Consider the following 24,984-nt stretch of genomic DNA (forward strand, 5'->3'; position numbering starts at 1 on the left):
GAAAGAATATCAGAAGTCAGAGATCAACTCAATGAAATAAAATGAGAAACCAAGGTCAGAGAAAAAGGTGCACAAAGGAATGAACAAAGTCTCCAAAAAATGTGAAACTATCTGAAGAGACCTAACCTACGTTTGATAGGTGTACCAGAATATGACAAAGAGAATGAAACCAAGCTGGAAATTACTCTTCAGGATATTATCCAAGAAAATTTCCCCAACCTAGCAATGCAGGCCAACACTCAAATGCAGGAAATACAGAGAACACTACAAAGATATTCTGCAAGAGGAGCAACCCCAAGGCAATTAATCGTCAGACTTACCAGGGTGAAATATAAAAGAAAATACTAAGAGCAGCCAGAGAAACAGGTCAGGTCACCCACAAATGGAAGCCCATCAGACTCACAGCAGATCTCTTGGCAGAAACTCGACAAGCCAGAAGAGAGTGGGGGTCAATACTCAACATCCTTATAGAGAAAACGTTCAACGCAGAATTTCATATCCAGCCAAACAGAGCTTCAGAAGTGAAGGAAAAATAATCTCCTTTGCAAACAAGCAAGTATTCAGAGAACTTGTCACCACCAGGCCTACTTTACAAGAGCTCCTGAAAGAGGCAATACACGTAGAAAGGAAAAAGCAGTACCAGCCATTCCAAAATTACACTAAATGCTAAAGCGCATCAACATAATAAAGAATCTACATCAACTGACGGGCAAAACCACAAGGTAGCATCAAAATGTCAGTGTCAAATTCACACATAAAAGTATTAATCCTAAATGTAAATGGACTAAATGCACCAATCAAAAGACACAGACTGGCAAATTGGATAAAAATTCAAAACCCATCCGTGTGCTGTATCCAGGAAACCCATCTCACATGCAAGGATACACAAAGGCTACAAATAAAGGAATAAAGGAATATTTACCAAGCAAATGAGGAGTAAACAAGAGCAGAAGTTGCAATTGTAATTTTCGATAAAATCGATTTTAAAGCAACAAAGATCAAAAGAGACAAAGAAGGCCATTACATAATGGTAAAATGATCAATACAACAAGAAGAGCTAACAATTTTAAATACATAAGGACCCAATACAGGACCACACAGATACATAAGGCAAGTTCTTAAGGATTTGCAAAGAGAATTAGACTCCCACACAATAATAGTGGAAGACTTTAACACTCCACTGTCAATAATAGAAACAACAACCAGACAAAAATCAACAAGGATTTTCAGGGCTTGACCTCAGACCTGGAAAAAGCAAACCTGATACACATTTACACAACTGTCCACCCCAAATCCACAGAATATACATTCTGCTCAGCACCACATCACACATACTCTAAAATTGTCCACATAACTGAAAGAAAAGCACTGCTCAGCAAATGCAAAACAACTGAAATCATAACAAACAGCCTCTCAGACCATCGTGCAATCAAGTTAGAACTCAGAATTCAGAAACCAACCCAGAACCGCACAGCTTCATGGAAACTGAACAACTGGCTTCTGAATGTTAATTGAATAAACAATGAAATGAAGGCAGAAATGAATAAGTTCTTCGAAACCAATGAGAACAAAGAAACAACATGCCAGAATCTCTGGGACACATTTAAAGCAGTCTCTAGAGAAAAATATATAGCAATAAGTGCCCATATGAGGAGAATGGAGAGATCCAAAATTGAAAGACCTGCAGAAGCAGAATCAGAAAAAAGTCAAAACCTATCAGAAGACAAGAAAAACTAAGGTCAGAGCTGAACTAAAGGAGATAGAGACACAAAAAACCCTTCAAAAAATCAATAAGTCCAAGACCTGGTTTTTTGAAAAGATCAACAACATAGACAGACCACTAGCCAAATTTATATATAAAAAAAAGAAAGAACAACCAAATAGATGCAGTAAAAAAGGGTGAAAAGGAAATAACGACAGATTTTAGAGAAATTCAAACCATCATCAGAGAATATTACAAACAACTCTATGCACATAAACTAGTAAACCTGGAAGAAATGGATAAATTTCTGGACTCCTGTGTCCCCCAAGCCTAAACCAGGAGGAAGCTGAAACTATGAATAGACCAATAACAAGGGCAGAAGTCAAAGCAGCAATTAAGAGCCTACCACACAAAGAAAGCCCAGGTCCAGACGGGTTCACAGCCGAATTCTACGAGATACACAAAGAGGAGCTGGTACCATTCCTTCTGAAACTATTCCAAATAATCCTAAAAGAGGGAATTCTTTTCAAATCAATTTATAAGACCAACATCATCCGGATACAAAAACCCGGCAGAGACTCAACAGGAAAAGAAAACTTCAGGCCAATATCCATGATGAACATAGATGCACAAATCTTCAATAAAATATTGGCAAGCGGATTGCAACAGCAAATCAAAAAACTTATACATCATGATCAAGTAGGATTCATCCTGGGGATGCAAGGCTGGTTCAACATACGCAAGTCGATAAACGTAATTCACCACACAAACAGAACCCAAAACATAAACCCCATGATTATCTCAATTGACGCAGAGAAGGCATTCGACAATATTCAACAGCCCTCTATAATAAACACCCTCAATAAACTCGGTATTGATGGAACGCATCTCAAAGTAATAAAAGCTATTTACAACAAAACAACAGCCAATATTATCCTGAATGGGCAAAAACTGGAAGCATTCCCTTTGAAATCCAGCACTAGACAAGGATGCCCTCTCTTACCACTCCTATTCAATATAGTTCTGGAAGTTCTAGCCAGAGCAATTAGGCAATAATAAGAAATAAAGGGCATTCAAATAGGAAAGGTGGAAGCCAAATTGTCTCTATTTACAGATGACATGATAGTATACCTAGAAGACCCCATCGCCTCAGCCCAAAAACTACAGGAAATTGATAAGCAGCTTCAGCAAGTCTGAGAATATGAAATCAATGTTAAAACATCACAAGCAATTCTATATGCCAATAACAGACTTAAAGAAAGCCAAATAAAGAATGAACTGCCATTCAGAATGGCTACAAATAGAATGAACTACCTAGGAATACAACTCACAAGGACCGTAAGAGACCTCTTCAAAAAAAACTATAAACCACTGCTCCATGAAATAAAAGAGGACACAAACAGATGGAGAAACATTCCATGCTCATTGTTAGAAAGAATTAATATCGTGAAGATGGCTATACTGCCCAAAGTAATTTACAGAATCAACGCTATTCCCATCAAGCTACCATTGACTTTCTTCACAGAACTGGAAAAAACCACCATGAACTTCATAGGGAACCAAAAGAGAGCCGCATAGCCAAGTTGATTCTAAGGAAAAAGAACACAGTGGGGAGCATCACATTACCAGACTTCAATCTATACTGCAAGGCTACAGTTATCAAAACAGCATGGTACTGGTATAAAAACAGAGATATAGACCAATGGAACAAAACAGAGGCATCAGAGGCAACAAAAAATATCTATACCCATACAATCTTTGACAAACCTGACAAAAATAAGCAATGTGGAAAAGATTTTCTGTTTAATAAATGTTGTTGGGTAAACTGGCTAGCCATGGGTAGAAAGCGGATACTGGACCACTTCCTGACACCTTACACTAAAATTAACTCCAGATGGATTAAAAACTTAAACATAAGACCTGGCACCATAAAAACCCTAGATAAAAATCTAGGGAAAACAATCCAGGACATAGGATTAGGCAAGGACTTCATGATCAAAACACCAAAAGTATTGGCAACAAGAGCCAAAATAGATAAGCAGGACCTAATCAAACTCAACAGCTTCTGCCCAGCAAAAGAAACAGTCACAAAAGTGAATTGGCAACCAACAGAATGGGAAAAAATTTTTTCAGTTTACCCATCTGACAAAGGGCTGATATCCAGAATTTACCAAGAACTCAAACAGATTTACAGGAAAAAATCAAACAAACCCGTTCAAAACTGGGCAAAGAATATGAACAGACACTTTACAAAAGAAGACATATATGAGGCCAACAATATTATGAAAGAATGCTCATCATCACTGGTCATTAGAGAGATGCAAATTAAAACCACATTGGAATACCATCTCACGCCAGTTAGAATGGCGATCTTTATAAAATCTGGAGACAACAGATTCTGGAGAGGCTGTGGAGAAAAATGAACACTTTTACACTGTTGGTGGGAGTGTAAATTAGTTGAACCATTGTGGAAGACAGTGTGGCCATTCATCAAGGCCTTAAAATAGAAATTCCATCTGACCCAGCAATCCCATTACATACAAAGAACTATAAATCGTTCTACTATAAGGACACATGTACACGAATGTTCATTGCAGCACTGTTTACAATAGCAAAGACCTGGAATCAACGCAAATGCCCATTGATGATAGACTGGATTGGGAAAATGTGACAAATATACACCACAAAATATTATGCAGTAATCAGAAATGATGAGTTTGTGTCATTTGTAGGAACATGGATGAATCTGGAGTACATTATTCTCAGCAAACTGACACAAGAACAGAAAATGAAATACCCCATATTCTCACTCAGAGGCGGGTGATGAAAAATGAGAACACATGGACACAGGGAGCAGAGTACGAAACACTGGGGTCTACTGGGGGGAAAAGCGGAGGGCGAGCAGGGAGCTGCGGAGAAATAGCCTGGGCAGAAATGCCAAATGTGAGTAACGGGGAGAAATAAAGCAAAACACACTGCCATGTGTGTACCTATGCAACTGTCTTGCATCTTCTGCACATGTACTACAAAACCTAAAATGTAATAGAAAATTTTAAAAAAAGGAAGATTTCTTTTTCTTGCTACATTTGATTTATTTAGCTAATACATTAAAATTGTAAGGAAACACCCTTAGAAGATTATTCTATAAGAAGACTTGTTGTCAATTAATTTGTTTATGGTTATGAATGGCGATATTGTATTTTCAAATATAAAATAAACATAATATATACTAAAAATTTGTATATTTTCAACAATTTAATATTTATGGTACAGAGACTATCTCCTTGTATGCACATTTATATTCTTATAGCTGTTTTTTTATAATTCACTTTGTATAAAATGTAAATATACAAGACAGAGTATTTTAAACTTAGGTTTATACATAGTAACACACAAATTAGTATAAGAATTTCTGTTCCTTTTCTATTATTTAGCTATGTAACTTAGAGTTAAATATGCTCCAATTTCTGTAATTCACCCCTAAGATGGTGATTGATGTATAGGTTGTCTGTAATTTTACATAAGCCAGATAGAGATTTATAGTGCTCACAGTGATTTTAAATACATCATCTCATTGACTTCATTGCAAAACAAAACTCTGAATACAAGCAAACCTATTATCACTATTTCGTAGAGAGAGAAATAGATATTTATACTTATAGCATAGTTATATGAGTCAGAATTATCCATTGAACTGCAGTTGTCTTTTATCCAGTTAAAAATTAGAAAACTCTAATGTTTTACATATATAAAGTTTTGGCAAGAATGAATGGAACACACTTGTTTTAGTTAGTTAACTTACAGTAATTAAAGTAAGTTGGTGTCTAACACATGGAACTTTACTATGTTTCCTTTTTGTATGACTTGTAAAAAACTGTTACAGAAAAAAAATGTCCCTCATAAATAAAAGTCACTCTCAAAGATAATCCAAAGATTCTTTATTGGAAATATGAGGGTCCAAACAGCATTTAGCATATCTATTCCAGGTGCTGTAATGAAAAGCAAAATTGCATTGGGCCAGTATATTCTGAGTGTTGACATAAAAAACCTTACAAACAGAAATCTTATGCCAAAAACAACTCTAACAATTATGACATCCCCAGATTAATGCCGTGAAAGTTTGTTGAAACTAGACGGAATTTAAAAAAACCCTTCATGAATTACATAAGGATGAAATAAAAGAACACTAGACAGTTGTAAAAAAAAAAATAAAGGTGAAGGTTAACATGCATACATGGGCAATTATAGAAGCAATACAATGTTTCATTTATGCACAACTACACGATTTCTTACCCAATTAAAAAAAGTCATATGTACTTTAAACAACTATTGTTTCTTTTTATTTTTGACACAAAATGCATGCAAAAGTAAATCTGAGAACTCAATAAGTGAAATGATAGGCATTGAAGTATAAAAATTGTAATTCTACTGTGTTACTGAAGAAAAACTAGTGTGACATAAGTTTTATAACTTTAGAATGTTAAATTTAGATGTTATAGGAACCACAAAGGAAATAGTTATGGTTCCCTAGAAAGCTTTCTACATTAAACAAGAGAGCGGGAGCCATGGACTCAGCTGCTTTCTCTTGAGGTTACCTAACCCTTTATAGAGGCACCCTGGGTCAATGCCTGAAGTGTCTTACCAGGGATTAAGCACAGAAAGACAAATCACATACTATAAATGCTGCTTCAAACAACTTCTAGCCCAGGAGGGCATAGAAAGTGGGAGAGACTTATTGGTGCTCAGCAATTGGTAGAGTAGTGGATGCAGTACCATTTACAGATTTGTTAACAGCAAATCAAAGAACAAACACCAATATCTGTTCAACTATGAGAGGTAAAAAGAGAAAAGTCATGGATGATGGAAGAGACCAGCGTTTTGACAAGAGGGTGTGTTTCAGCGTGAGGCTAATGGAAAGTGCCAGCACATACAAAGACATTGTGGTGAGGAAGAAAGATGGTTTCACTCAGATCTTACTATCAACCAGATCAAATATATGAAGCCAACAATCATATGAAAAAATGCTCATCGTCACTGGTCATCAGAGAGATGCAAATCAAAACCACATTGAGATACCATCTCATGCCAGTTAGAATGACGATCATTAAAAAATCTGGAGACAACAAATGCTGGAGAGGATGTGGAGAAAAAGGAACACTTTTACACTGTTGGTGGGAGTGTAAATTAGTCCAGCCATTGTGGAAGACAGTGTGGCGATTCCTCAAAACCTTAGAAATAGAAATCCCATTTGACCCAGCAATCCCATTACTGAGTACATATCCAAAAGACTATAAATCGTTCTACTACAAGGACACATGCACACGAATGTTCATTGCAGCACTGTTTACAATAGCAAAGACCTGGAATCAACCCAAATGCCCATCGATGATAGACTGGATTGGGAAAATCTGGCACATATACACCATGGAATATTATGCAGCAATCAGAAATGATGAGTTCGTGTCGTTTATAGGGACATGGATGAATCTGGAGAACATCATCCTCAGCAAACTGACACAAGAACAGAAAATGAAACACCGCATATTCTCACTCATAGGCAGGTGATGAAAAATGAGAACACATGGACACAGAGAGAGGAGTACTAAACACTGGGGTCTATAGGGGGAAAAGAGGAGGGCCAGTGGGAGGGGGAGGTAGGGAGGGATTGCCAGGGGAGAAATACCGAATGTGGGTGAAGGGGAGAAACCAAACAAAACACACTGCCCTGTGAGTACCTATGCAACTGTATTGCATGCTCTGCACATGTACCCCAAAACCTAAAATGCAATAAAAAAAAGAAAAAAATACGTTGAATAGAGAGGTAATGAATGAAATACAGAGTGCTCTGGATAGCGCTGCTGTTGATGACAGTAAGTTTGTGCTGCTCAGTGCAGTTGGCAGTGTCTTTTGCTGTTGTCTTGATTTCTATAACTTAGTGAAGTATTTAAAATATAATAGAAAAAGAGCTAGTGTTAAACTAGTGGACACCATCAAAAACTGAGAATTCTTGTATTGAGTTTCAGAAACCTATCATCGTATCAGTCAATGGCCCAGCCATTGGACTAGGTGCGTCTATACTGCCTCTCTGTGATGTGGTTTGGGCTAATGAGAAGGCTTGTTTCAAACCCCTTACACAAGGTTTGGGCAGAGTTCAGATGGCTGTTCCACAATTACTTTTCCATAAATAATGGGTAGAGCAGCTGCCAACAAAATGTTGATCAATGGGTGGAAGATGAATGCCCAAGAAGCATGTGCCAAAGGCCTCGTCTCTCAGGTGTTTTGGCCTGAAACTTTCACACAAGAAGTTATGGTTCGAATTCAGGAGATTACTTCATGCAATTCATTTGTTCTGGAGAATTCCAAAGCTCTTGTGTGCTATAACATGAAGATAGAGTTGAAACAGGCCAATGAGACAGAGTGTGAAATCCTGAAGAAAATCTGGGGATCAGCACAAGGAATGGAATACATGTTGAAGCATTTGCATAACAAAATTCATACGTTTTGATGCTGTTAGAATGCTCTTGACACTGAACTATGCAGAGCAGAATTCATTATTAGATTTAAGATGCACTAATCCATCCTCAGAGCTTGAGAAAAGTTCACACATCATTAATGTTTGTGAGCTGAACTAAAACCATCCAAGTCCAAAATCCAGTCAGGCTATCAAGCTATAAAGTTCCAAAATGATTATTTTTGACTCCATATCTTACATCAAAGTCACACTGATGAAAAGATGAATTCATGTAGAGTTGGGCAGCTCTTTACCTGTGGCTTTTTCAGGCACACAGTGCAAGCTTTGGGTGGATCTACCATATTAGAATCTGCAAGACAGTAGTTCTCTTTTCACAGATCCCCTAGGCAATGCTAAAGGAGAAACTATGTGTCTTAGCCCCTAACCTCTTTTTTCCCCACACTGTCCTAGAAGAGGTTCTCTATGAGGGCCTCACTTCGGCAGAAAATATTTTTTTAAACAGCCAGGTATTTCCATATATAATTTCAAATTTAAACAAAAATTTTCAAACCTCAGTTTATGTAATCTGTGTGGCCACAGGCTCAATGACACATGGAACCTGCCATTGCTTGGAGCTTCCACCCTTTGAAGCAAAGCCCAAAATCTAGAATGCCCTAATTGTGCCAAAGCTAGAGTTGCTTAAAACAAAGAAAACACAATCTCTAGTTTTCACACAGAATGGAACCCTGGGCCAGGTACCAACAAACCACCATTTTTTTTCAGAGATTGTGGGCCTGTTACAGTACGGGCTGTTGTGAAGAACTTTGACATGGCCTGGAGACATGTTTATCATGATCTTGATAATTAACACTCAGCTCCTGGAAATTTATGAAACTTACTTTAGCCAGGTTGTGTTTCTCTCCTGCATTTTTTTCATAGTCAGTGCAGAATTTGTCAAATTTGCTCCAATTATGAAATTAAATGCCTTTAACAGTAAGATGCTTGCAATTATTACAAAGGCAGAAGCATTTCTGGAAATAAGTATCAGATTATGAAAATCTATACTGTCATCTTTATAGTGTTATAGAGATATAAATATATGAAAGTCAATAAACAAAACAAAAAAGTCATGTGTGAAATTTTACGTGTATTATTTGATGGCAAATTAAATGCTATGCTGCTTAGAAATTTCTTCAGCCAGATACCCTAAATAATCTTTCTGAAGTTCAAAGTTTTCTATAAATGTCTAAGGTAGAGGCAAGATGCCATCAGTTTCGTTGTTAAAACTAAACCAGAGTTACCTTGTAATGCGCTAGGTTTAACTGTGTATACATTGTACATACTCTAAGGTTTTTATAGCAGATTCATTTTTTTAATCACCTATAATAACTGGTTAAATAATATTTTTGGCACAAGCACCTATGAACACTCACAGATGGTATGTAAAATATTCACAAAAATTATAAAAAATTTAATTATTCCAGTACAAAAGTAGCAAGGAATACACAAAAATAGCAGTCAGAAATAAAAGTTTGTAAAAAACACGCAGAAAAAGGATAAAATAAAATTATTTGCGACTATTTTAAACATACACTGTTTTCTTTCATTATAAAATAAAAAAATAATTGGGAGAACATATAAAAAATATTCTATATTTAAATATATGGTGTTTGCTACAAACACTTTAGATGCAAAGACAAATTAAAGTCACAGGATATAAAATATTTAAGTGAATAAAACAAAACAGAGAGAAGTGTGCTCCAGTAATACCAACTCAATAGATTTTAAGTGACAAGTCACAAGATCCAAGTTTCAATACAGAAAATATTAGGAAAATTAAAACTGCACACACTCAAAAACAAATGAAAACATTATCTAACATGTATACAAAACAACGTATTATACAATAAAATAAAAACAGACAAATTTGAATTTCAGTTAGACATGTTATGAAATACTTCTAGACACACACTAAGGTGCTTGCAGTCATGACAAAGGCAGAAGCATTTCTGGAAATATGTATCAGGTTATGAATATCTAAAGTGTCATCTTTATAGTGTTGTAGAGACATACAAGTAAAAAAGTTGATAACTATAAGAAAAAGAGTCTCCTGTGGGATTTTGTGTGTATTATCTGATAGCAAAATGCTAAATACACATTCAAGTAATAATTTGCAGATCTACCAGTATCTTAAATTAGCAGCAAGCCATTACAGAAGAAAGATTATTGATTTACCTGCCACTCATATGGATTGATGGATTACATTTCTCAGAAAAATGCAGTGAGGCAAAATAATAGGGTATGGATGCCGAAATCCTAGAATAATTTGCTTTCATTTCCCGTTTCTGAATATAAGGAAAACCCCACCAATCCACATCCAGGTAATGAAAAATCAGTAGCCACCATGTTTGCAATCACCTTCCCTCCTTGCCAGAAATAGAAAATGAAGAGTATCACTCATTGGGTCCCTCTCACAACTAATTATAGTGGTTTCAAACTTAGCATTTATTTTCAATAAGGAGCGACTTGGTAACTTCACTTCAACCTCTGCTGTTCTCTTTTCACAACCATGTAGACATAGCCACTGTGTGTAATTTATTACTTTACTTCAGCCTCTAATTTGTCACCTTCTTCAACCAATAAACCTGGTCACTCGACACACTTTTATTTACATAAAATATAAACCAATTAAACAATTTAAGACCTCGAGAGGTTATTCAATGCCCCCTAGAATATTTTAACCAGTACTTAAGCAACTTGATTGAGCCTACTCTCACAATGGAATATATTTTAATTTTAAAGAAATCTGTGCTTTTGTCACTTTACTTTTACTTCTTTGCGACTTGTGTTTTAAGCCTTTCTTCAAAAAAGCCAAAAACGTGTACACCTGGTACAAGTACCAATATCAAAATGTATACTATAAAATAAAAATAATTAATCTAGGCTCATTACCAGAAATTAATCTAACATCAGCACTATTAACACAAAACCTCAAATGTGGTGTGAAGCAATGCGAGCACACATGTGAACTTTGGCTACATGCTAAATCTGGCTTCATGCTTAACTATACAAAAGACAGCTGCCAAACTGTTAATGTACTTATAAATATTTATTTACTTTAATTAAGTCTAAGAACGTTAACTTTAAAAATGACAAGTAGCTAAATTTCTCATTTTTATCATGCTTTACATGTATATATATTTTATCTAAGGTTATACAGCTTTCCAATTCTTCATATGTACATGAAGAAATACACGGAGAGAAGCAGTAAAGTTACATGTGACTTAAAGTGACCAATCAATAAGTTCCTGGGCTTTTTATTAAATCCAAAATTTTCTTTGCTTTCTTCTTTAAATTAGCAGTTATTTTACTATGTCAGGCCCTGAGAACAAAGATGTGGTTTTTCTTAGAATAGCACCCATCTAGCTGCAAACCCCTATGCGCCCTCATAGGTTGTAAGCCAGGCTGCTGCCTTCACTGCCTCTGGTGTGATAGCCAGCCTGGCAGGTTGTAATAATCCTGTTAAACCTGATCCTGGCTCTGCCTCTTCATCTTTTTGGTCAATGTTACAGTGATAATAAAAACATGTAGGCAGCTTTAGAAGTTTAAGTTGGATTCCAACAGAAGAGATAATTTTATTCAAATTTTTATTTATCTGTTTTCAGAAGAGTAGAGAGCAGCCTACAGACTCAAGGCCAATCACAAAAGTGGAAAACTTATTTCAGATTCCGTCCCGCTAATTCTTTCACAACAACAAAGTTTAGCATTAACAACCACCTGCAGTAATTTCTGCTTATACTAAGAACAATCAAGAATAGTATAATTTGTGTAATAATTTGTTGTTTTTGTTGAAATAAGTCTCACTATTGTCGCCCAGGCTAGAGTGAAATGACATTATCTGGGCTCACGGCGACTTCTCCCTTTGAGGGTCAAGTGATTCTCCTGCTCTACCTCCTGGTAGCTGTAATTAAAGGGATCCACCAAGACACATAACTAATTTAGGTATCATTAGTAGGGACAGTGTTTCATCATGTTGGCCAGGCAGCTAGTGAACTACTGATCACAGTTTATATGTCATCCTCTGCTTCCCAGAGTGCTTAGATTACAGGCGTGAGCCAGTGCACATAGCAAGTTTAGAAGAATATTATCCTCAATTTAGTATAATAATAAAAGTTTTTTTTCAAATAGCTCAATGGTTATAAGTCAACATAACTGAGAGGTTGACATTTAAAATATGTGGTTATTGTGTATGTTTGTAATCAAGAGGCATTTATATTTTTGTTCTGATTATTTCAATCTTTTTTGTTTTTTTATCTAAGCCTTTTTATTAGCAAAATCTCTGTTTTTATTAACTAAATTTCGTTTTTACCTTATTTTTTACTAAAATAGTTATGGCAACAGAGGCTACTTTTGGGCTTCTAAGTAAAAATATAATTTAGACATTAAGAAATGTCTTTATAATAAGCAAATAAATATATTGTGTCTATGTCTCCCCATAGTAACACTAAATTTTTTTTTTCTCTGTACCTCATTATACGTTTTCCTACGTAGTTTTTACCTGAGTTGCATTCTTTAATATTCAAATGTACCACTATTTTTCTAACAACCATATTATTTTGGAATAGATCATTAAAAATCTAAAACATTAGGAACAAACAGGTCTTTATAAATTTATTAAATGTACTTTATTTGAAGTTTCAAACCTATCTATGTGTTTATGTATTCAATGTAAATAATGATGCACTACTAAAAATATGTTAAAGATCTTAGTTGACTGGCTTAAATGACAAAAGTGTTCAACATAAATACAATCTAAAATATAATAATAATCATCCAGGTGCAGCAAATTATGCTTGTAATCTCAGCACTTTGGCAGGTCGAGGCATGCAAATTATGAGGCTGGAAACTCGAGACCAGTCATCCAAAATGGTGAAACCTTGTCTCCACTAAAAGTACAACAATTATATGTGTGTGGTGGTGAGCATCTGGAAACACCGCTATTTGGGAAGCAGAAGGAAACTAATTGCTTGAAACTGAAATGAGGAGGTGGCAGTGAACCAAGATCGCACCATTGCACTTTAGCCTGGGCAACAAAAGAGAAACCGTGTCTCAAAAAACAAAACATCTAATGTATTTTCGAGTGTATTTACCAAAAGTAAATTTCTACTTAACAAGCTATTATTAAAATTATTGGTATAGTAAAATTAAAATTGTCTTAAGGATTGGCTGCATACATTATTCTTCTTGTTTACTAAAATTTCAATTTTATCCTTATTCATGCAAAATAGTATAATATGGCACACTTTGCATGCTATTTACAAATCTATCAACCCAATCTAATACAAAATGATCTTTGCTTATGTAAACTTTAGTTAATAAGATATTAATATTGGCTAAATAAAAATAGCTACTCTTTAGTAAAATTCAAATAACTTTTGATTAGGTAGACTGTAAAAGTCATATGCACAGGCAGTAAGAATATTTCTATTTGAAAATAATATTTCTCAAAAATAAAAAAATACAAAATTTATTAGCTGCAAACGGCAAAGGTTCATAAGGACGGCTTGGATTAGAACAAGGTAAAGATAGTTAACTCTTATCATTTTTATGGTCTCAATTATAATCAAGTAATGCTGGTTTTATAAGTTTAAATCAACACTATTGCCTAGATAATCATAGATAATCTAAGTAAACAATTAATGTACAATAAGTAGGCAAGTGTAATTGTATAAATTTATGTCAACAAACTTGTCATAATTTAGAATATAGAGGTATATTGTATTAAATATAAGATGTGTTATAATTTGATTTATAATATAAATATTTAATGTAAGAAAACATTCTTGCTTGAAAAATATTGTGCCAATTTTTAATATAATAAACAAATTTTGTCTAATTCACAACTTATTTTAAAATTATAAATAAAACCAGTTAATTCTCATGTCGGTTAAATAACTGACTTTACAATAACATATAATCTTACTGTTTAATATCAAGTGTTTTAACCTGTAATATTTGACGAACACAAAATTAAATAATAAATTACGTTTATTTCTAATTAGAAACTTTTATTGTTAGGTTCTCTGAACTCAAAATGAAAAATGTTGCTTATTCTGTATACAGTTATACAGAAAGCATATCAAAGATATGTGGTCTTTAATTTTGGGAACGTTAATTCTGATATAGGTTAGTGCACACTATTGGCAGTAACCACTTTTGTTATGTCAAAATTATAATGTGACAGAGAAGTATCTAATTTTACTGTCAATGGTTTATGAGTGTGGCTGCCATAATTTTCTTTTATCTAAGTACAATTGTTACCTTGTTTAGGTGAAATCAATTTGTGAGTATTCTTTTTTTTTAATTTTTTATTGGATTTTAGGTTTTGGGGTACATGAGCAGAGCATGCAAGACAGTTGCGTAGGTACACACATAGCAGTGTGCTTTGCTTTTCTTCTCCCCTTCACCCACATTTGGCATTTCTCCCCAGGCTATCCCTCCCCACCTCCCCCTCCCACTGGCCCTCCCCTTTTCCCCCAATAGAACCCAGTGTTTAGTACTCCCCTTTCTGTGTCCATGTGTTCTCATTTTTCATCACCCGCCTATGAGTGAGAATATGCGGTGTTTCATTTTCTGTTCTTGTGTCAGTTTGCTGAGGATGACGTTCTCCAGATTCATCCATGTCCCTACAAACGACACAAACTCGTCATTTCTGATTGCTGCATAATATTCCATGGTGTATATGTGCCACATTTTTCCAATACAGTCTATTATCAATGGGTATTTGGGTTGATTCCATGTCTTTGCTATTGTTGAGTATTCTTATTATATAGCTATGCAGTCATTTGCAACAATATTCTCTGTTTATCTGTGACAAGACACTTGGAGTAACCGGTTATTTTAGTCTTTCACTAGAATGCTGTGCTTTTTCCTTTTGAAAGCAAATTTGGCTTGTAAGGCCAATAGACTCTTTAAAAACTATTCTTAAGTTCTTTGCACACACGTTCTGGTAAGGATTTCTGACATATATTGAGTAAAAACTATTGCTTTCTGACATGCTCAGAATTTCCAGGTTTACCTTGGAGCCTAAAGGGGAAAGAAGATCCAATCAACTCGTAGTTATTAGATGGCACAAAATTGTGGCTTAACTTGGCTTTGAAAATCTATCATCAGAGATTTGTCCTATAAAAAATGTTTGATCAAAGCCAATTCAAAAGCTGATACAGAAAATTATTATTGTGAAAATGCTTAAGAAAAAAATAGGCCATGTATAATTAATAAAATTCAGTCAAAACATAATTGATATTCAGCAGAAATTGGAAACTGGAAAAAGAAAATTATGTTTCAAAAGCTATAAAAATTTTCATCTTAGGTACTAGTCTTGACTCTTTTTTTCCAAAAACAATATTATTTTCTACAGTATAGACTGAACAATAATTTTCTTATTGACAAGTCTTCAGAATAATGGTTTCAATGTTCTTCTTTTTTGTTTTCTTTTTTTTTCAATTTGAAGTTACTTAAAACAGATTTGCTTTTTAAAGAGTGCTATGTACTAGAGTCAAAAAACTTAAACTTCAAAAGAAAATATAAGCACCCCATTTTATACATAAGCCACTTTTAACAGTCTACTAATCTATGTACATAAACTAATGTGGCAAATATCAATTATTTTCTGAAGTATTCCTTTGCTTTCTATTTCTCCCTGTCACTCTTGTATTTTTTTAATAAAACCTGAGACTTCACTACTTGCTAAATGAGGTTTTGAGACTTACTCATCCAGTGAAGACTGTGTGCTGGGCCACTATTTTAATAGAGGAGACCCCCTCACCTGCTTCCACTTACTTGTCTCCACGTCTTCCCTCCTCTCCCCTCTAGATGGAAAAAAGAATGATAACAAAATGAAATACCAGAATCCATTGTCAGGTGACTTGCTTACCCCACTGACCATCCATCAAAGGCCCTAGGACTGAGAAGATACCGTTTTGTCCAATTCCTAGACTACCTTCTACCTATAAAACTTGAAAAAGCTGCAAATAAATCTTGTCATTACTGGAAAGAGCCCAACACTTGGTCACGTCTCACCCATTTCCATGACCCAGGCAACCTCCTGAAAATACCTCTGCCAACTAATAATTTGCTGCATTTGTCTTTTCACCGTAAGTAGACCCCCACAACTTTCCCTCACGTTCCATATGTAAACCAGTAAATTATTTAAGCCAAAAGATTTTTATGGTAGAACATCTAGCCAATGGCAAATGTAACCTGTCTTTGTTTAGCATTTTAAGCCCATAAAAAGAGAAAGAAGCTGCTTTTTGGGGAGATTGGTGAATAAGTACCCCCAAATCTGTTGGCCAAATAAAGAGCCACGTTTTTCCTAGGTTTGGTGTTTGAGAGGTTCGTTTCCCTTATTTCCTGCTCCACTTGATCTTCTGACCAGGAAAAGAGTTTCAATTGGGTGATTGCAAGGAGAGCCTCCCAAAAAGCTTTACCCTACCTGGTGGAGTAACACCCAAAGGGACTCCACCCTGCTTAGATGACACAGATTCTGAGAGCACTCCAAGGTAGGCATTAGGCCAAGTGGAATGCTTCAACAGAGCAAAGCCAGGTGAGACCCCACAGCAGATTTGCTCAAATAATGAACACTGAGAAGGAACCAATGCTTGTAGTCCAGATGTTGGAAACTCAGTCAGATTAATTCTGAAAAGTTTGACTCACCAACCCCCTGTGTGGGAGCCTGACCTTATCAAAGAACACATGCCAATTTATTTTGGCACTTTGAATATTATTTCTGTCTCTTTGTACCTGGTTTTAGTAATCGTGTTTTCTCAGAACTTGGATGTTGGAAAGTGTATGCATGAAAGCGAGTAGGGAAGGGCCCATCTGGACTCACAGATTACAACATGTGGGAACTGTAAGTCCATTAGAGTGGACTCTTCATTCTGAGAAAATTGAGGAGCCAGCTAGGACCAGGGGAAATCTGAATAAGACTAAAATGGGTGTCCTCACAATCTAGGGAATGTTGGGGCAATAACAGAGTCTACAATGCCAAACAGCTTCTGAAACAGGAGACCATTTTACCAGTATGAAGAAAAAGTGCAGAGAGAGTGTGTTGCACCGTAACGGGCTGGGTTTTGAGGGCTTAGTGCAGATCTCCAAGCTGTAACATTGGGCACAGTCGGTGAGCAGCTCCTCTCTCTTTTTGAGAGGCTCTTCTTGCCCTAACAGAGAAAGAGAGGTAAGACTCAAAGTAAATCCACTTCACTGAAAACCATGCTAAAGGATTTTTAAGAAGGGATTTATTGGGAATTATGGCACCACAGTGACACTAGAGAAACTCCCAACTTTATGTGAAGTAGTCTGGTCAGCATTAAAAGTGTATTGGCTCACAGAAGGGAGTCTGGGCACGTCCCTTGTTTTCAAAGTATGGCAGAAGCTTACAGGCAAGCCAAGACACCTCGAGCCTTTCACTTCATCTCTCCTCAAAAACTGGAAGAATAACGACAAATCCTATATGGACAGACCATAAACTTAAATTGATCTGATTCAGACTGTCATTTTAACTCATAATCCCACTTAGGCTGACTGTCACCAGTTGGTCATGGGTCATTTTAACGAAGATGAGAGGTGGAGGGTGCTTCAGGTGTTATCTGAATGGCTACAAGAATATGTCAAAGTTGATCATCAGAATTTTCGAGAGTATGTCAAAGCCAAGTTACTAGAAACTGACCATCAGCTGGATACAAATACCCCTGAGAGAAGTATTCCCCCAGCAGAGGCTGATGGGATACAGAAAAGACTTACTTAAGGTATTAAGATAAGGGGAACAAAAGGTTAGAATTATAAACAAGATAATTCAACTAATGCAGAAATTAGATGAAAGTCCATTTATGTAACACTATGTAAGCCTACCTCATGTAGGCTCCTTTTCATCCTGTTTACCCAGAGAATCAGTACATGGTAAGCATGACTAAGTAGTGAGAGCAGCAACGACATCAGGAAAAGTTGAAGAAATAGTTTGGATTTGCAGATATGAGCACCATGCAGTTACTGAAAATAGCTCATCAATTACTTGTAAAGAGAGATACAGTAAGATGCTGAGAGGAAAAGTGACACAACTGGTCAAATGCTAATCATTTAGCCACAGCTACCAGAGAAACCCCTTCAATGGGACAGGGCATGAACATCCTGGAAAGAATACACAGTATGACTGACCTCACCTACAGCTAAACCAATGTGCTTATCATAAAAATGTGGGGCACTGGAAATATAGGTGTCCACAGTTGACAGAAAACCAAGGTAAACCCAAGCAGAAAGGATCAGGCAAAGATCGAAGTGCCCTGTTTAGTCTGTCAGAGTGGCCAATAAGCTGAAGGGGACTGGGCTCAGATGCTTCCAAAGAGCCTATGGTCCGAATGAAGGTGAGAAAGAAGGACATTAATTTCTTTATTAACGCCATGGTGGAGCCCTTGGTGGTGACTCAACCTGTGATTTCTTTGTACAGAAAAAAAGTAGATATATTTGGGTCAACTGGAGTTTTAGAAAAACAAAATTTTTGCCTACCACAAACCTCATCTGAGGAGGGCCACAAGATTATGCATCAGTTTTTGTACATGCCAGATTTTTCCTACAATGTTTGGGTAGAGACTTGGTGAGCAAACTGAGAGCTACTCTAATGTTCAGTGATGAAGGCTCCCTGCAGCTCAACCCGTCTCAGGCAGGATTTATTATGGCTCTCTCAGAAAGAAGAGTGAAGACTCTTTCTGACTGCACCAGAATGGGAACCAACCATTGCTTTGGGCAAGTCATGGCCATAGGCCTGGACAGAAGACAACCTCCTAGGATTGGTTTTAAACCAAGTCTGGGTGGTTATCAAAGTAAAGCCAGGGGTGGGTGCTAGCAGTTAAATAGAGGCCGAATCCAGTACCAAGAGAAGCTGTTGAAGGCATCCACGTTCATATCAGACACCTGAATAGTTATGATATTATTGTTCCTTTCCAGTCTCCATGGAACATGCCTCTCCTGCTTTCCCCATGCCAGGGAAAAAGAACTATAGTCCAGTGCAGAATATCTGCTTGGTCAAACAGGCAACTGTGACCTTGCACTCCGAAGTGCCCAATCCCTATATGCTGTAACTGTTGCCAGCTGACCTAAGCTGCTTTACTTGCTTAAACTTAGAACATGCTTTCTACGGTATCTGGTTAGCTCCTGAAAGCAAATAATTGCTTGATTTCCAGTGGGAAGATGCAGAGTGAGGTGAAACAAGACAGCACACCTGGACTTGGCTTTCACAGGGATTCAGAGAATCTTTAACCATATTTAGAGAAGTATTGGCCCAGGAACTCCAGATGTTCTTTGTGGAGGACCTTAGGTTATGTGCTGCTTCAGTATGCAGATGACCCTTTGCTGAGACACCCAGTTGCAGGTGGATGTGCTAAGAAAATTAACTTGTTATTCAAACACCTGGATATCTGTAAATACAAGGTCTCTACAAGAAAGACTGAGTTTTGCCAACAACAGTCTCACTATCTAGAATTTACTATCTAGCAGAAACAGTGAACCCTAGGAATAGAAAGCAAGCAGGTTAACACTTACCTGCTGATACCTAAGGATTCAAGGCAACTATGAGAAACGGAGAGCCATTTGAGTGGAGCACAGATTTGCAGGGGGCCTTCCCACAGTTAAAAGCTGATATCTGCCTTGGGTCTGAGGCTGCTGGACTCAACAAAATTATTTTTGCTGTATGCATCTAAGGGAGAAAGAATAGCAGAGAGGGTCCTGACTCAGAATTCAAGCTCACGGCTGTGACCACTTTCATAACATTCTAAACAATTATACGGTATTTTCAAGGGATGGTCCATGAGGAATTCCCTGCAAGAAAGATACTTCTTCTCTTTGTACTATGGACTTGTATCTTTGCTACCTCAGTAGATGTAAACCTTCCATCTGATAATTGTTCTCAGGTCATACAGAAGGTTACAAATGTAGGACAAAAATTACCACAGTTTTCTTGCTTTACAGTTTTCTTGCTTTACAGTTATTATGAATGCAGTGCTACAGAGTACCACCTGTGCAACTCAGGGAACAACCAATGTGTTGTGTGTTTTAACCCATCTGAGCCTAACATAAACACCATGTTCAAGATAAGGTAAAAGACTGGACGTCTTCATGGCAATACAAGTAAAGTACTTTCCAAAACTGAGAAGGGGCCTCCCAAGTAAACTTCCTTACTATTTGATACTTGTATAGTCATCAATGCAGGTGGATGGTGTGGCTATCTTATCTGAGAAATAGGCTATAAGGCAGAGCATCAGTATATCTGCAATGAGTGGTTTCCATGCACCGGTAATTATGGTAAATTGTCATGTGTCATCTGGGCCACTTGATAAATAATAATAAAAATAATTCAGTCCATCTCCAAAAAAGGAGAACCACCTTTTTCACGGCTGGCCATTGTAATTCTCTGGTTTCTTGACAGAAGAAAGGGGAATTTGTAGCAATGAAGATTAATGAAAAATGACTTGACTCCTGAGTTGCCATTCTAATTCAGGGAAGTATCCAGAGACAATCACCTTACCAAATGTTTCAAGCTTCTTATGATATACTAAATGAACAACTTTCAGAACTCCGCCAGAAATAAAGAAACTTGCTCTTTCAGATAGCTGAGAATGTGACCAAGCCTTTAAAAATACATTTTTGCTAAGTGTGGAGGAAATAATATGAAAGACTGGTGGCCATGTGAAGCACATGAGCCTGTGCCTACTGACCCTGTTCCTAATGAGACTTCTGTGCAAAAGGACCTGAGCAACAGCTTCTGGATCTCAAAATCTTCTATTATTGAACAATAGTATCTGGGCAGAATAAAAGATGGTATGATGGTCCTGGTAACTCTGGACAATTTGGCACAGTGAAACAGTAACTGGTGGAGTTTATATAGGACCAAGTTCAATTTTTTCCAAAAAATCTGGAATCCACATGGAATTCCACCGGGACTGGGTAGTGCGTCCTGGTTTGTACTGGATATGTAGGCACAGAGCCTTAACTAAATTGTCAGATGAGTGGATAGGCAGCTGCGTTCTTGGCACCATCATACCCTTTTTCATCCTAATACCCATAAGATCTAGGGATCTGTTAGATTTCCCTGTCTATTCATTGTGAGACAAGCAAAGCCTAGCTATAGATAAGTAAAAAAAGTAATAAATGGTCCCCAGAAGAAAATAATACAATATTATGGGCCAGCAATATGTCATAAAATGGCTTGTAAGACTATTGTACTCAGATATATATGCTTAATTAAATAATTTGGTTGCAAACTGTCCTAGAAATCGTGAACAACATAACTGGCCAGGCTCCAACCACCCTGACATTGCAGGAGAACAAGGTAAGACATGCCATCTACCAGAAGAGACTGGGTTTAGATTACTTATTAGCAGCTGAAAGAGGCGACTGCGGAAAATTCATCTTAACCAACTGTTGCCTGTTAATAATTGACAAGAGTTAGGGTTAGGTGGTTAAAAATTTGTGAAGGACATGACAAAAATTGGTGCATGTAGCTGTAAAGACCTGTAATGGTTTCAATTCTGGATCAATGTTTGGGAACTGGTGTCCTGAAATAGTAGGACTCAAAACTATTGTTACTAATGTGTTACTGATAATAGGAGCATGCCTATTGCTCACACCTGCTTAATGCCCTTGCTCTGTCAAGTGATATGTATATATTTCATTGCTGTGGTTAAAAAGTAAAAAAAAACAAACACAAAAAATCAGCTCAGGCCTCTTACAAAAACCACTATCAATCCGTTTCACCAGAAATTTCTGACAGTAAGGCTGATGGTGAGAGTAAGGACTTTCACTAGATAATGGTATGTAAAATTCTCAAACGGGGGGATTCCATTTATGTCTCTCCAACTCCTTCCTCCCCTCCCTTCTAGATGTCAAGGAGGGTGAAAAAGAAATAATATAGCAAGGAGCATAAATCTCTTGTTAGGTGACTCCCTGACGCCACTGACGAGGCCATAACGGAGTTCCAGGGCTAGGAAGGTGACTCCCTTTTGGTTCCCAGCGTCTCTGCTATCTATAAGCCTCGAAAGAGTTGAAAATGCATGTGATCACTACAGGCTGGAGCTCATCTCTGGGTCACATTCCCCACGTTGACATGACCCAGACTTTCTTCTGGAAATATGTCTGTCAATAATTTACAGCCTTTGTCTTGTCTCTGTAAGGCCAGTGTCCTTTCTGCTCCTCCTTGCACTTCATATGAACTAGTAAATCTATAAAGCCAAAAGATTGTAAGCTTGGACATCTAGCCAATGAACAATATACAGAGTTTCACTTCAGTCTTTTCTTTAGCATGGTAAGCCTCTAAAAGTGTTAAAAATCTATTCTCCAGAAGTTTGGTGAATAAGGCTATAGTTCCTGCAGCTCTCAGATGAATAGAAAGCCATTTTCTTCCTCAGCTCAGTGTTTGAGAAGTTTTTTTTCCACTACTCCTTCATGAATTGGTCATGAGCCAAGGTCATGAGCCAAGGTCATGTACTGCATTTTTACTTCACATTCTGATTGGTTCCAGATTAAAATCAGGGACAAAGCTTAGAAGCCTACATGATTCATTACTTCAGGTACTGATTCTTTCAGCCATAGTCTCAGGCCAACATAACTAATTGATTCTAAGACCAGTCAGAACGTATTTTCTTTATTTAGTACACATACACACACGCGGACTACAACACCATAGTCCTCAGTTGACTCAGATCATCCTCTCTGCTACTTCTTTTGGTTATTAAACTTTTGCTCTAACCTTCCTCTTTGTATGCATACTTCTTAATACTCTCTCTTTTCAGAGAAATAACTGTTGGTGTTACCTAAATAGAATTACTACATTGTACTGAATTTAGAAAACTGTAAAACTTTTTAGTGCATAGCTGGGAAAAAAAGGGATTTATTGAAAGCTCAGATAAGGAAAAACCTCCATATTTTTGACATTTTTTCTAAGACTTATTGTGCTCACTTTTCCTTTTCTTAAAGACTAATAAACTACTGTGCCCCAGCCAGCCAACTAAAAGCAAATAGTGTGACTGCCAGTCTTACAAGAATCTTGAAACAAACGTACTGAAGAAAACTTTGTCAACCTTCAAGTTATTCAGAATGGTGATTCTGTTTCAATCATGTAGCCAAAAATACCCATCAGGACTCTCAGTTTTTTCAACTCTATTTCTTCTTCTTTTTTTTCTTCTTCTTCTTCTTATTTTTTATTCTTTTTCTTCTTCTCCTTTTTTCTTCTATTTCTTCTTATCGTTCTTCTACTTCTGCTTCTTTTTCTCTTTCTTCTTCTTATCATTCTCCTTCTATTTCTACTTCTTCGTCTTCTTCTCTTCTTTTATTCTTCTATTTTTTCTACTACTAATTTTTCTTCATTTATATTAATATTATTTTCTTATTATTATTATTTTTATTTTCTCATTCTGCTTCTTCTTTTTTCCTTTTTATAATTTTTCTCCTTCTCCTCCTCCTTTCTCTTTTTGTTATTATAATGATTACTATTTATATTTTCTTCTTCTTTTCTTATTCTGGTTCTTCATTTTCTTCTTCCTTTTCTTCTAGTTCATACACTATTTCTATTTCTTTCTTATCATTTTTTCCCTTTTTATTATTATTTTCTTCTTCTTTTATTCTTCTTATTCTTTTTCCTTCTTCTACTTCTTTTTTCTTCTTCTTCTTCTTAATGTCTTCTTCTCCTCCTCTTCTTCTTCATTTCTTCTTCTTCCAATTCTTCTTCTTCCTTTTTTCTTCTTCTTCTCCATTTCTTCTACACTTTTTATTATTATTACTTCTTTTCTTCTTCTTCTCTTTCTTCTTCCTTTTTTCTTACTCTTTTTTTCTTCTCTTCTTCATTTGTCCTACTCTTCTTTTTATTATTATTATTACTTTTTTATTTTCTTCTTCTTTTCTTTTTATATTTATTAATTTTTAATTTCTTATTGCGTTTCAGATTTTGTGGTACATGTGCAGACCAAGTAATATATTTGCATAGGTAATCACCAAAAATATTGGCAACAAAAGTAAAAATAGATAAATAAGACCTAATTAAATTCCACAGCTTCTGCATGGCAAAAGAAACAGGCACTAGAGTGAATCTTCTTATTCATTACTTCTTATTTTTCTATTTCTTCTTCTACTACATTTATATTTCTTCTTCTTCTATTTTTGGCTTCTTTTATCCTTCTTTTTTTTCTTCTGCTTCTTCTACTTCTCCTTATTCTTCGTTAGGATTTTTATTATTATTATTTTCTTCTTTTATTATCTTTCTTTTCTTCTTCTTCCTATTATTATTATTTTCTCTTTTATTTATACTTCTTTTTCTTATTTTTCTTCATTTCTTTTTCTTTCTCTTCCTCTTCCTCTTCTTCTTTTTCTTCTTCTCCTCTTTATCACACTGAAATGTGATTTGCAAGTGGAGATAAGAATAAAAAATAATGCTGATACTATAAAAATTATAATTCTATTTACTATTTTCTCCATCAAGCTGATAAATATTAACAACCTATTTATTAACCCAGAAACTTTAAAACAGTTCTATAAATTTTTATATTTATCACGTGGGTGACTGTGGATATCTCTATTTACAGACCCCTATGTCTTTATTTTAATGACTCTATAAGATTTTTTTGGAAAGAGTTATAAAAGATGTAATAATATACAGTTTCCATCTGGAAAACACAGATTCAGATTTAAGCATTATATATTTACCATTAAAAATCCTGGTACTTTAAATAAGTGTATGTAATTTTCTTTGGTCAGAACTATATATAAATAAAACATTACAGTTTCTCAGTTA

At 36.0% G+C, this 24,984-nt stretch overlaps 1 pseudogene; it reads left to right on the forward strand.

The window, feature by feature from the left end:
• The first annotated feature begins 6,531 nt into the window (after positions 1-6,531).
• On the forward strand, positions 6,532-8,207 carry LOC118150879 (chromodomain Y-like protein; annotated as a pseudogene).
• Positions 8,208-24,984: the final 16,777 nt, after the last annotated feature.

This window comes from Callithrix jacchus, chromosome Y, assembly GCF_049354715.1.
Source record: "Callithrix jacchus isolate 240 chromosome Y, calJac240_pri, whole genome shotgun sequence".
NCBI lineage: Eukaryota > Metazoa > Chordata > Mammalia > Primates > Cebidae > Callithrix > Callithrix jacchus.